This window comes from Macrobrachium nipponense, chromosome 16 (genome assembly GCF_015104395.2).
Source record: "Macrobrachium nipponense isolate FS-2020 chromosome 16, ASM1510439v2, whole genome shotgun sequence".
Taxonomy (NCBI): Eukaryota; Metazoa; Arthropoda; class Malacostraca; order Decapoda; family Palaemonidae; genus Macrobrachium; species Macrobrachium nipponense.
Window position 1 is genome coordinate 64,778,888 of NC_087209.1, and position 14,856 is coordinate 64,793,743.

General features: G+C 51.1%; 1 protein-coding gene across 1 annotated transcript in view; it reads left to right on the forward strand.

The window, feature by feature from the left end:
- LOC135195786 (ribosomal RNA processing protein 1 homolog B-like) overlaps positions 1-14,856 on the forward strand; it is a 152,478-nt gene that overhangs the window by 8,040 nt on the left and 129,582 nt on the right.

Consider the following 14,856-nt stretch of genomic DNA (forward strand, 5'->3'; position numbering starts at 1 on the left):
ACGTCGAGTTTGTACTCTGGGTCCTCTATCCGTTTGTCTTCGCGCGAGCGGGTAGAGGACTGCTAATCCACCCGACTTTTGCTTCCTCAGGTGCGGTTGCCGCGAAGGACGACCTCGGACAGGTGTGGGCATCGTTGGGGTTGCAGGGCGTGCCGAGTGTCCAGGGGCTGCTCTACCATCTCGCTGGCTCCGTGGCGGTCACGCATGCGACGGTTACGACCACCACCACGACCCTTACAACACCTGGCTACGCTTCACCTCCTCACCTGGTGTACACCCCGCACGCGGTCTCTGTAACACCAACTACATCGGTGCAGGGGCCAGTCGCCGTACCACGGGGGAGTGTGATGCCGCCACCTGGGTTTGCCGTGCTGCCGCGACCGGACTTCATGTGCCCGAAGAGCTCCCCGCCCCTGGACCTCCCCACCAGTACCAAGGATGTCTGTGCCGCTGGTCCGTCCAACTGGACCGCCTGCACAGCCTGCCGTACCTGCCGTACCTGCCCAGCCGCTGTTCACGGACGTGACGTTGATGACCACTGCTGCCGTTCCTGTACCTGCTCCTGCCGTCTCTACTGCTGTTCCTGTGATGCCTGCACCTGCTGACGTTGTTCCTGTTCCTGGCTCCGCTGCTCCCGATGCTGATCTGTTCGGACAGGTGCGTCCGGGCCCTGTTGCTTCGGCAACAGCAGCCCCGGCTCCGCTCTGGATGACAGATCTGACATCGTCCTGAGGAGGTTGACGAAGAAGAAGAAGAGGAGGAGGAAGTGTCGTCGTCGTCTTCATCGTCTTCTTCGTCGTCGTCGTCGTCTGCCGCCTCTTCCCCTTCTTCTTCGAAGGCTCCCCCGCCTAAGAAGAAGAAGGTCGCCTCCCCCCCCCCCCTAAGAAGTCTCCTTCGGGAACTTCTAAGGGCCCGTCTCGCTCTGTTGAGACGGGGGGTCTCTTCTTCCTGCAAGGAAGAAGACTACGGGGACCAGAGGAGTGCCGGCTAACACCGGCACTTCCTCACCTGCTGTTAGTGGTTCGGCCACGGCAGCAGGATCCGTCTCGGCCTCTCGTTCGCGAGAGGTACCGAGTGTACGGTCGCCTAACAGCGACCGTGCAGCTAGGAACCAGACCTCTGAGCCAGCTCAGCGTCAGGTTCACGGCACGGAGCGGAAGACTGGTGACAGCCGCTCACGCGACTCTCACCAGACCAGCTCTCGCTCTCGCGGCGAGCAGCTGGCCACCGGGCGGAGTGACGGTCCATGACCGGCCACGGGCTGAGGCGGGGAAGAGGTCCCCCCGCGTTCGCCGGCACCAGCCACGGCTGGTACCAGCGACGTGACGTGCCGTGAGGATACGCACCGGTCTCTCAACCGTGACAGTGGAGCTCGCCGGTCGCCTGACCGTCACTCTCACAGAGAGCGATCGGGTACGGCGACCAGCACCACGCTCCTCTGACACACTGAGACCGGGGCCGCTGTTCTCGGTCCAGCCGTTCTCCACAGCGAGACGGCTTCGGCTAGGTCTGGCAGCTCGATCGCCACCGCGGGTTGACGATCTCCCTGCAGTCCTTCCAAGCCCACTGGTTCTACCAGCGAGCGAGGAGGGAGCGTCAGGTCTGCCTCTCCCATACCTTCAACCTCCTCGGGTTACACCGGGAGGGGCGAGGTATTGAGGAGTGATCGTGAGGGGTGCGCCCCTCAGGATCCCACCACGTCGTCATACGTACCAGGCACGGTTCTCGGACCAGCCAGGTCGTACGCACAGGTGGTTGGAGGAGACCGAGAGGGGTCTGTCGCTGTTCCTCCCTCGAGGGAGGAGGGTCTCGGGAGAATGCTCCTGTTTGAGGGACTGGATGGTCCGAACTCCGCAGGACGCAGTCACCCCTGAGATCCAGAGGAACTTTGCCGAGGTTATTGCGCTGATTCGTCAGCACAATAACCTCGCGGAAGGATCGCCGCTCCCACCATCCGAGCCCACGTCCCGGCTCGAGTCGTTCTGGGGCCCGAAGAGGGAACCCAGACCGACGGTGGGTTTGCCGCGTTCCGAGCTTGCAGACTCAGTGCTGGACCAGGTAGAATCGCTTGTCTCCGGACAAGACGGTTCTCTCAAGTCTGGCAGGTCGAGCAAGCTGCTTCCACCTCCTCTGCTGCGACAGCGGCGTTTTTACGTGCCATCCGAGGACCCGATCCGCCCAAAGCAGGTGAACCCGAGTTAGCCAGGCTGACTCCGGGTGTGTCTCTGCAGCAGCTCCTGTCCGAGAACCTATGGTTTCATACATTCAACTTACCTGTCAGATATATACATAGCTATAGACTCCGTCGTTCCCGACAGAATTTCAAATTTCGCGGCACTCGCTACAGGTAGGTCAGGTGATCTACCGCCCTGCTCTGGGTGGCAGGACTAGGAACTATTCCCGTTTTCTAATCAGATTCTCTCTGTCGCCGGCGGTATCAACATTGTTGTTACTTCCTCCTGACTAGAATTCGTTTTTTCGCAAGCTTTTGATCATCTCTCGCTGATATTTGGTGACGTACTTGGATCGTTGTTTGGCATTCGCTATCGTGGACTGTTTTTTGGACTTGGTTTTTGGAATTCTTGAATATGTCTGACTCTAGTGTTAGTTTCAGAGTGTGTGTGAATGAGGGCTGTAAGGTGAGGATTCCGAAAGCTTCGGTAGATCCTCACACTACTTGTAGTGGGTGTAGAATGGCTGAATGCTCGATTGAGAATACGTGTGACGAGTGTGAGAAATTGAGTGCACAAGAGTGGAAGAATCTAACTTCTTACTTGAAGAAGTTTTAGAGAAAGATAGAGAGAGGAAGGCGCTTATAAACCCGCAGAATGTCTGCTTCTCATGATTTACTATCTAGTTTCTATACCTTCTTCCGCTGATAATCATGACAATTCTGTTTCAGCCCGTTCACAAATTGCTAATCCCTCTAGTTCTGCTTCGGAAATAGCAGAACTTAGAGCTTCCCTTCAGAAAATGCAAGAAAAAGTCGCAGCATTGGAAGGTAAGGAAAGTGAATGTGGTTTCGCTAGTGATAGTGTCCCCAGTGTATGGGGGGGGGGGTGGGCGGGGGTCTTTGGTCGTCTCTGCGACGCTCCCAGGCCTAGACCTCTTCCAAGCTCCTGGCCCGGAGGAGAAGGATGTCGAAAGCCGTACGGGGGTTGTGGAGAATCCCCAACGATCAGGCGTCCCTCTTTGGCGCAGAATCGAGCATATCAAATAATGCCAAGGACCGTATAGGAAAAGCGTCCTTCGAGAGTGCTTTTCTTCGTCTAGTTCCGCCTTCTCCGAGAAGAGGATGGAAGGAGTCCAAACTTTCCCGTCCGCTGAAGAGAAATATGAAAGAGCATGAACTCAATTCGAGTCCCGAGCGCTTCTCTGAAGAAGGAGCGCCTTCGGTAATAAAGAAGGCGAGAATACATTCAGACTCGGGGTCTGGAAGGGATCCTAGAGCGCCTTCCAGATCTCCCTCTCCTGATTCGAAAGACTCTTCAACCAGGAGAATACTAATGAATATGCAAGAGCAATTAGCCTCGTTAGTAGGAACTCTTTATAAGGAGCCTACTCGGAAGAAGGATGATAGGCTTCCTATTAAAAGATCTAAATACCGATCTCCTGTCGGGCGCGACGCACCCTTCAGGGGAGTTGTCGCTCAGGCGGCCATCTCTGGGGGGAGCAATGCGTTAGACAGGAGAGAAGTAAGAAAGGAAGTTACTCCTGTCAAGAGTAGGGCGCCAACCAGGAGCCAGGCTCCGAGTAGGCGCAAAGAGCCAGTACAAACATTCAAGATCTTCAATCAAGCGCCAAGAGTTAGCGGAAGAGGAAGATCCTGTTAGGAGTAGAGCGCTTGTGAGACGGAAAGCGCCTACCGGGATCAATACTCCTACTAAACATCAGGCGCATTCTAAGGATCAGGAGTATTTGGAACGACGTGCTCCTACCAGGGGTGCGCACAGGATCCATCGGGCCTAGATACTCCTCCCAGGTGGCGCCAGTATTCTGAAGCTTATACTCCTCCCAGGCGCCAGGAGTACTCTGGACTTAATACTCCCTCCCAGGCGCCAGGAGTATTCCGAAGCTTGTATTACTCCTCCCAGGCGCCAGGAGTATTCGGACTTAATACTCCTCCCACGCGCCAGGAGTATTTTGAACAAGATGCGCCTACTAGAAGCCAGGAGTATTCGAGGCGAGCGCCAGGAGTATTCCAAACACGTTCTCCTCCCAGGCGAGATACTCCTGCTGTACACCAGGCGCATTCCTCGTATGAAGAGCCTGACACTCGTAAGAGAGTAAGAGAAGAGTCAGAAGAAAGAAGGGAGCCTTCTCCTTCCGAGCCTATCACCCAGAAGATGCCTCGGAAGACGAAATGAAGGAAGGATCTTCTAATTATAAAGTTCTTTCGTCCCTTCTATTGGAGGAATATGGAGAGACTTTGACGCCAGCTGCTCCCCCTTCTCCACGCTCTCTGTTTTCGAGCACGAAAACACACAAGTCTTCCTCCTTCCTTAAAATGAAGCCTGCTATTTCTATGAGGAGGGCTCTTCAATCTCTTGACTCCTGGTTCAAGAAGAAGAAGGAGTTAGGAAGGACGGTCTTTTGTATGCCTCCCGCTAAACTTACAGGGAGGAGAGGCATTTGGTACGAAACGGGAGAGAATATGGGATTGTCTCTGTCCGTTTCAGCTGAATCAGACTTCTCGAGTTTGGTGGATTCGTCGAGAAGGCACGCTTTTGAATGCAGCGAAGGTTAACATGGGGGCTTTCGGAAACGGGACCACCTCCTCAAGGGACTTTTTCCACACTTTAGAAGTTTTTAACTTCTTAGATTGGTCCCTTGGGGTTCTGGCCAAGAAATCGCAGGAAAAGGAACAACTCGACCCAGAAACCCTAAATAGCATCCTCGCCTGCATTGATAAGGCGGTTCAGGATGGATCGGCTGAGGTATGCTCCCTCTTTGGTGCAGGAGTTTTAAAGAAGAGAGCGGTTCACAGTGCTTTCCTCACGAAGGCCGTCTCTCCTTCGCAGAGAGCCGCCTTATTGTTTGCGCCTCTCTCTGAACACCTTTTTCCCTCGCAGTTGGTGAAGGATATCGCGCATTCTCTCACTGAAAAGGCCACCCAGGATCTCCTTAGACAATCCTCAAGGAAGAATAGGCCTGTGGCTAGTGAGGAAAAGAAAGTGACTCGCCCAGCTCAGCAGCAGCCCTTTCGAGGAGGTCTTCCAACTAGATCGATCGCCAGAAGGAAGTCAACCGAAAAGAGGGGCAGGTCTTCCTTCCGTCCCTTTAAGAAAGGGAAGTGAGAATTCTGTCCTCCAGACACCCGTAGGAGCCAGGTTACATTCGTTTGCGAAAGCCTGGGAAGACATAGGAGCGAATCCTTGGACGATGTCGATTATCAAGAAGGGGTATCGCATCCCATTCAAGGACATTCCTCCCTTGACAACATCACCGAGGGAATTGTCCGCCGATACAGGACCCTGTTCTGATGGATACTCTTCGTCAGATGGTGGAACAGATGTGGGACAAAAGAGCAATAGAGCTAGTGCTGGATTGCAACTCCCCGGGGTTTTACAATCGCTTGTTTCTTGTAGCAAAAGCCTCGGGGGGATGGAGACCGGTACTGGACGTAAGTGCGCTGAACAAATTCGTCGAACAACAGAAGTTCAGCATGGGGGGGGGGAAACGTCTGCTTCAGTCCTTGCAGCACTGCGGCAAGGGGACTGGATGGCGTCCCTAGACCTTCAGGACGCATACTTCCACATCCCGATCCACCATTCGTCGAGGAAGTACCTTCGATTTATGTTCGAAGGAAGAATCTATCAGTTCAGGGCCCTGTGTTTCGGCCTGTCCACGGCTCCTCAAGTCTTCACAGACGTGATGAAAAATGTAGCAAGACACTTACATTGAAAGGGATAAACGTCTCCCTGTACCTGGACGACTGGCTCATCAGAGCCAGGTCTCAAAAGCAGTGTTTGGAGGACCTGTCAACAAAAACACTGGAATTGACAAAATCATTGGGATTGATCGTGAACCTCGAGAAGTCTCAGATGATCCCCAGCCAGAACGTGGTTTATCTGGGGATTCAGATGGATTCTCGGGGTTTTCGAGTTTTTCCATCTCAAGAGAGAATAAAGAAAGGCTGTGCCACAGTATCGAACTTTCTAGGGAAAGAGCGCACTTCGGCGAGGGAATGGCTGAGCCTTCTGGGAACCCTTTCCTCGCTCGAACAGTTCTTTCTCCTAGGAAGATTACATCTTCGACCGCTTCAGTTCTTCCTAAGAAAGAAGTTGGAGTTGGAAGACAGGTCAGCTCTCGGACACGTTTCCAATCTCGGAAGAAATAAAACATCATTTGAAGTGGTGGCTGATTCCATTAAAGGAAAACAAAGGAGTGTCCCTGCAAGTACGGAACCCAAGCCTGACATTGTTTTCAGACGCCTCGGAGTCGGGCTGGGGGGGGCACATGGGATCCAAGAAGTGTCAGGCACCTGGTCGGCAGAACAGGTAGTCATGGCACATAAATTGCAAAGAGCTCTTAGCAATTCACCTGGCGCTAAAGAGCTTCGAACACATAGTCAGAGGCAAAGTCGTACAGATAAATTCAGACAATACGACAGCCCTGGCTTATATCAAGAAACAAGGAGGGACGCACTCTTTTGCGCTCTGTACGAGCTGGCAAGAGATCTACTGATTTGGGCGAACCAAATGAAGGTAGTTCTTCTAACAAGGTTTGTCCAAGGGGAGAGGAATGTGATAGCGGACAGATTGAGCAGGAGGTTCCAGGTCCTTCCCACAGAATGGACACTCCACTCAGAAGTCTGTCAGAGCCTTTGGCTCCTTTTGGGGGAAGCCTCTAATAGATCTTTTCGCCACATTCCTCTCCAAGAGGATAGAAACATTTGTGCCCTGGTGGAAGATCCCCGGGCTTATGCAACAGACGCCTTTCTCCTGGACTGGTCAGGGATAGACGTTTACGTTTTCCCCCGTTCAAGATACTGGGGGAAGTAGTCAGAAAATTCGTGGCATCCGAAGGAACCAAGATGACTCTGATTGCTCCGTATTGGCCAGCTCAAATTTGGTTCACTTGGTTTCACAGAGGTGATGGAATGGACGGTGGACTTCCCAGATCTCTTCCAAACAGAATAGATCTGCTCAAACAACCCCACTTCGAGAGGTACCATCAAAATCTACCCGCTCTGCTCTGACTGCCTTTCGACTATCGAAAGACTTGTCAGAGCGAGAGGGTTTTCTCGCCAGGCAGCAAACGCAATTGCTAGAGCCCGCAGATCATCTACTAGGCGAGTGTACCAATCGAAGTGGGAAGTTTTCAGAAACTGGTGCAGGTCGAAGAAGCTGGTCCTCTTCCAGTACCTCTGTGACCGAAATTGCGGATTTCCTTCTGTTTCTTAAAAGACAAAAGTCGCATCTCTCGTACCGACCATTAAGGGGTACAGGAGTATGCTTTCAGCAGTCTTTAGAAACAGGGGATTTAGATCTAACGAATGATAAGGATTTGCATGACCTCATTCGTTCCTTCGAAACATCAAAATCACTTGAACCTAAGGTTCCAAGCTGGACTTAGATGTGGTTTCTTAATTTTTTATCTCAGAGGAATTCGAACCACTTCACACTGCTTCGTTTCGTAACATCACTAGAAAGTGTTTGTTTCTGATGTCTCTGGCAACGGCAAAGAGAGTCAGTGAGTTGCACGCCCTTGAATCAAGAGTTGCTTCAAGGAGACTCTGCAATTTGTTCATTTCAGTCCCTTTTTTCTTGCCAAAAATGAAAACCCTTCGAATCCCTGGCCCAGGAGCTTCGAAGTGAAAGGACTTCTAGTTTGGTGGCAGAGAGGCAGAAAGATCCCTTTGGCCCAGTTAGAGCTCTAAAAATTTTATTTGGACAAGAAGAAACAGTTGGGGGGGTTTCGCAAAAAGGCCTTTGGTGGCTCATGAAAGCCCCAAGAGAGCAATGTCCAAGAACGCCTTAGCCTTCTTTGTTAGAAGTGTTATTACAGAAGCTCATAAGAATTGTCCAGATGATTCTTTTAATCTTTTAAGAGTGAGAGCCCACGAAGTTAGGCAATCGCAACCTCTGTGGCGTTCCAAAGAAATATGTCACTCAAGAACATTTTGGACGCAACTTATTGGAGATGCAACTCCATGTTTGCATCACATTATTTAAAAGACGTGCGAGTTACGTATGATAAATGTTTTTCGTTAGGTCCCGTTTGTGTCAGCACAGACGGTTCTGGGTAAAGGAGAAAGCACCAATCCTTAATTGTGTACGTAACCCTCTTGTCGGATGTTTCTCGTGTTTTCGTGTATGGAGTGTCATTTGTCGCACAAGCGGCCTTCACTTCGCTTCATTTGAAAATCGAGTGACATCTGACTATTAGAGGGGTACAAAAATTTTTTATTTTTGTATGTATGAGTTTCGAGTTTGTGGTTGTTTGCTAAGAGTTTGGGGATAACTCTAGGCAATCTTAGAACTAACACGGGTTAGGATCGGGTGATCGGGAGGATTGGTTTGTGTGCTCCTTAAATAAATGCGTGTTGTCATATAAGCGGATGTGCTCCCATTGACAAACGCCAGTTAGGTTCTGTCGAGTAAGTGGAAGAGACCCCATCGACAGATCCACAGAACTCTTGGCCACAGATCCACTATCTCGCTAAGGCTCTTGAGATGAAGCAGACTCCTGGGCATAGCCACGAAGTCTTCCATCTAAGAAGGTAGGAACTAAGTTTATTTATACCTACAACATATGTTGTTTACCTGTCTAGTCAGTTAGTTAGCTGTCTCTTGCCCTCCAACCAAAAGGGTGTCAATCAGCTATGATATATCTGACGGTAAGTTGAAATGTATGAAAATGACATTGTTATGATACAATAAAGTTTCATACATACTTACCTGGCAGATATATACAATTGAAGACCCACCCAGCCTCCCCGCAGGAGACAGGTGGAGAGAAGATCTGATTAGAAAACGGGAATAGTTCCTAGTCCTGCCACCCAGAGCAGGGCGGTAGATCACCTGACCTACCTGTAGCGAGTGCCGCGAAATTTGAAATTCTGTCGGGAACGACGGAGTCTATAGCTATGTATATATCTGCCAGGTAAGTATGTATGAAACTTTATTGTATCATAACAATGTCATTTCTCGCAGCAAGAGGCACTCGGCCTGGAATCTACTGCCATGGCAGCTTTCCAGGCCGTCTCCTGGCTAGATCTGTGGTCCCTCACAGTATCTAAGGTCGCAGCCAAACTCCGGGGAATTTTCTCCCGAAGATGACTCGGCCTTTAGAGACTTTGCCAGTCTGGAGGGGAAGAGCCATCTCCTTCCTTGCCCACCAACGGTGAACCTGTGGCCAACCTGGTTCTCCGACGAAGGGACGCTGTCCTTACTCGGGTTTCCAGGGCGGATTTCCGGGCGTGGAAGCGGCGTTGGGACTTCGCAACGGACCTTTACGGAGTTCCACGTCTCTCTTCCCAGGAGAGATGGTGGACGCTGCGGTGGACAGACGGCGCACTGACGACAGTGACCGTCTGGTTCACCAGGCAGTCTCGAAGGCTTCTGGGCAGCCTCGGACTGCGGCCAAGTCTAAGAGCTCGGCTAGCGCTTCCTTCGGTGGCTAAGACGGTAGCTGCGTCGAAGCCCGGGGAAAGACTCTGTCTTCGTCGACTTCTACCAAGGGGAGCCGTAACCAGCCCTCCTCCCAGCCCTCCTCCTCCCGTGGAGGCTCTGGGAAGAAGTCGAAGTAAAGGGGGGAAACGCTAGGGACGGCGTTCCCCCTCACCTGCTGCCGGAAGTGGGGGGTGCCTGGCCAGCCATTGGGCAACTTGGGCAGCGCTACGCGCCGAGACCTGGATTGAGATGTCCTTCGGGAGGGATATCTATTACCCTTCGAATCTCGGCCTCCCCTCACCTCCACCCGGTCCAACAGCAGTTCGTACTTCCAGGGTCATCGAAGGACGTAGCATTGAGACAGGAGATCAAGACCATGCTGAGCAAGAGAGCTGTAAGAAATCGTCATGGATCAGTCACCGGGCTTTTACAGTCGACTCTTCCTGGTGGAAAGTCTACGGGAGGCCTGGCGCCCGGTGATAGATCTCTCTCCTCTGAACCGGTTTGTTCGCCAGACCCGGTTCACGATGGAGACGGCACGTTCAGTGCTCGACTCCATCAGGAGAACGATTTCATGCTTTCAGTGGACTTGAAGGATGCGTATTTCCAAATACCCATTCATCAGTCCTCCAGAAAGTACCTCCGCTTCATCCTCGACGGGGACGGTGTACCAGTTCAGGGCACTTGCTTCGGTCTCTCAACCGCCCCACAGGTGTTCACGCGAGTGTTCACTCTGGTGTCTGCTTGGGCCCATTCGCACGGGATACGTCTGATGAGTATCTCGACGATTGGTTAGTCCTGGCGAGCTCCTGCTCGCAGTTGCTACGGACAGGGATCGACTGCTCGAGTTGTCGCGATCTGGGATCGTTGTGAACTTCGAAAAGTCCGCGATCTCGAGCCCAAGCAGAGGATGAAGTACCTGGGTATGCTGATCGACACGGTAGCAGGGCGAGTCTTCCCCGCAGACTCGCGGATCAGCAGATTCAGGGAGGCAGCCAACCAGTTCCTGTCTGCGGCAGGAACAGATAGCTCAGCGATGGCTAAGTCGTGATCGGACACCTGTCGTCACTCGAGAAGTTAGTCCCCTCACGGGCGTCTTCACCTGCGGTCTCTTCAGTGGAGACTAAAGGAGAGTTGGTCACAGGCGACGGATCCCCCAAGCTTTCCAGTGTCACTGACACCGGAGGTGAGGCAGGACCTAGCCTGGTGGCTGGACGACAGGAACCTCTTAAGGGGAGTGCCTCTGCGCACTCCCCCCCCGGACATGCAGCTGTTCTCAGACGCATCGACCGAGGGATGGGGCGCACACCTGGAGGAGTTGCTGACTTCAGGAGTGTGGGACGAGAACGACAAGCACCTCACATCAATGTACTGGAACTCAAGGCAGCGTTCCTCGCTCCAAGAGGTTCCATGACCGCTTGATGGGACACTCAGTGGTGTTGATGTGCGACAACACCACGGTAGTGGCCTACGTCAACAAAACAGGGGGGTGGGGGCCTAGTGTCTCTCCCGTTGTACCAGTTGACTCGGCAGGTGCACGAGTGGGGCCGAGGCACACTCAATAGAGCTGTCGACACGCTACATTCCAGGGAAGAGGAATGTAGTAGCAGACACGCTCAGCCACCCGTCGGTATCAGTGAATAGGACCGAATGGTCTCTACACCAGGACGTGGCGGAAAGGCTCTTCGACCTGTGGGGGCGACCAGTCGTGGATCTGTTCGCCACCCGGCACAACAGGAAGCTCCAGGTGTTCTTCTCGGCCGTGCCGGGACCCATGGGCAGCTGCAGAGGACGCTCTTCAACACCCGTGGGACAACCTCTTCGTCTATGCCTTTCGCCCCGTTCAGCTGATTCGCAAGGTGATCAGTCGAGCACTGGTCACCCCGAATCTCAGAATGATCTGGTGGCTCCCAAAATGGCCGGACAGGCCATTTTGTATCCGGACCTGCTGGCTCTTCTCCGCATGAGAACCGAGAGAGATTCCCCCTTGCACAACTCATCGCCCAGCCACACGTCGAGCGGTACCACCGAGCAGTTCCAGCCCTACGTCTTCACGGCTGGCTGTTATCCACCATCTCTTGCGAACGAGAGGCTTTTCTCGTAGCGCAGCAACAGAGATGGCTGGAAACGTCCGTCAGTCCTCTGCAGCTGTGTACCAGGGGAAGTGGGCCGTCTTCTGTGGTTGGTGTCGTAGACGGGTCTATCTCCTCTCAGAGCCACTCTTCAGCAGGTAGCGGATTTCCTCGTTTTTCTTCGCCGAGAGAAGCTCCTCTCAGTCCCCACAGTCAAAGGATACAGAGCCGCCTTGGCGCTCGTCCTGAAACTGAGGGGATTGGACATCTCGAACTCGTTCGAGATCTCCTTGCTCATGAGGAGCTTCGAAAGGTCTTGCCCACCCAGGGAACTCAGGCCCCCTGCGTGGGATGTGACTCTCGTCCTTAGGAGTTTGACTCGAACGCCGTTCGAGCCACTCCGAGAGTCGTCAGACAGGGATCTGACCCTCAAGACCCTCTTCTTGCTGGCCCTGGCATCGGCGAAAGAGAGTAGGGGAACTTCATGGTCTTTCCTATGATGTACGACATTCCAAGGGATGGGGATCTGTGACGCTCGATTTCGTCCCGAACTTCGTTGCGAAGACTCAGAAACCGTCGATCCCTGACGACAGGTTCGAGTCCTTCACGATTCCCTCCCTAATGGACTTCACCGATAATGATGCGGATGAGATGCTGCTTTGTCCTGTGAGGGCGCTACGGCGCTATCTGAAGAAAACTCGACACCTCAGGCCTGAGTGTCGACGCCTCTTCGTTAGCACCGGGGTGACCAAGAAAGAAGTATCCGAGAACACTCTTTCATTCTGGCTGCGTGAGGTCATCAGGAGGGCGTATGAGGCTGATGGTAGTGACGACATCCGTGCGTCCCGTCCGAGAGCTCACGAAGTCAGAAGTATTGGCCCCTCGTTGGCGTTTCGTAGAACTTCTCCGTGGCGCAGGTCCTGAAGGCAGGGGTCCTGGTCTAACCAGACTACCTTTACGTCCTTCTACCTTCGGGATATTGCCCACAGGTCCTTGGATACCTTTTCCTTGGGACCCGTGGTGGCTGCTCAACAAGTTGTGTAGCTAACCCAGACCCTCGCAGGCTGAAACAGCATCGAGTCCTGGTGTGACTGTGTGGGATGGATGTGTGAATGAGTGAGTGACTGGCTCCCTCTTCCCGTCTTTTCCTCCTCCTCTACCTGTGGGCAGAGGGCCACGGTCGTCACTACGCTGGATGAGGACGAGATGCAGGTGAGCTATATGACAGAGCCCCATCCTATCCCTTTCACTAGGGATAGGAGCAGAATATCCACCACTTCCTCCTACAAGGGGGGGGAATGGATGCTACAAGAGTCAAACCCATGACTTTATATTTGCTCCTGTAAACAGGAACAAGTTGTTACATTGCTGGTACGAAGAGATACGCTTGCCTCTCTCTTAGTACTCGGTCCAGAGGTCTGACCATTGATCCTGCGGTGCACACCCCGATCAATCGGACAGAGGCTTGGATCCCTCCCTCGCTCTTACGACCAGGGAGGCTTCCAAGGTTGGGCGAACACCAGTCTGTTCACAAAAGACTCAGATTCCTCCCACCAAGAAGTGAGTCTTCCTATTGTAAAAGGACCGAAGGTTTGTATGCCGGTGTCGGAACAAATGACAATTTGTCCAAAATTGCATTTTTCCTAACTATACAAACCTGAGGTCCTTTTACACATAGCCCCACCTCATGCCACCCCTCACTCTGCAGTTTTTGCTTGGGCCAAAAGCAAAGTGATTTGTTTACCTCCAGTCACGCACGCGCGCCTGTCGGACAAGCAGTTTAACTACCGAACCCCTTGTTCGAAAGCTTACGACCTATCCAGCTGCCGCTAGTACCTTCCTATTGTAAAAGGACCTCAGGTTTGTATAGTTAGGAAAAATGCAATTTGGACAAATTGTCATGTCTGTGAATTAACAAAGTATTTCTATGAGAAGTAACAATTTGTCAAAAGTAAATAAAAAGCTATAAGATTTTATTATATATATATATATATATATATATATATATATATATATATATATATATATATATATATCTATATATATATATATATATATATATATATATATATATATACACATACATACATACATACATACATACATACAGGCAGTCCCCAGGTTACAACGGGTTCGGGTTATGACGTTCCGAGGTTAAGGCGCTTCTCAATTATATTCATCAGACATTATTTCCAGGGTTACAATGCCTACAACGCTCATCTGGCAACAGCAATGGTAGAATCAGTGAATAGTACTAGTGGTAATGGTAATTTCACATCTTATACTTCCCTGACTTTACCTAGGCCACTGTGTCCTACCTGACCTATAATCAAACATTCTAAGATCGCTAGGGCGTGGCCAGGAAAAGAATGCATTTCCACAAGATTTATTTAGTCTTTTAAATCTCAAGATTAATCCCTTGTTTATGGCTTTCCCTGAGATCTGACATTGTTCTTAATGATTTTTTTTGTTCTTTGTGTTGTTTTTGGAAATAATTATCATAGATCTTATAATAGTATACCATAATGTGTTTAATGCTTTAACACTTAAAATTTGTGTGGATGGTTCAGCAGGAATAGCCTTCAAAGGCCTTTGATTATTGTCCATATTCTGTTTACCTGTATTTATTAGTTATGTGACTATTTTTTCAATTCCTCTTTAGGATAAATAAACTGTTCATCATTTAGAATAGAAAAATAATTTCTCATCAATTAAAGTGGCCCCCTTGTTTCTTTAAAAATGAAGCACTTTATATGCTAAAAATTTTCCTTGGCCAGGGAGCGAAGATGTTGGTGGTGGGGAAATTTATTCCGGTTTGGCTATGCCTTGGACTGTCTATACTTCCCAGTGATACTGGCGGTGTGAGGTGACCGCCATTGTTGTTTTTTATTGAGCGGGTCTTTTAAATGCCCTCACAGACCACATGTCAGTGAAATGGAGGTTTGGCAGCGGTGGCCAAAAATCATGCCACATCTCTTTATTCAAAGAAAATAAATTAGACTTGTACTGATAGTATGTGAATTAGGTGTTTCAGTATTATCATTAACTGAATACAATTTTTTTATTTCACTTCAGCAAGCTCTAACAAGGCAAAACTTTTAATCATAACAATGAGAAGTTTGACAATTCCTTACTCACCCTACTCTGGCGATCTTAGAGAGTTTGAA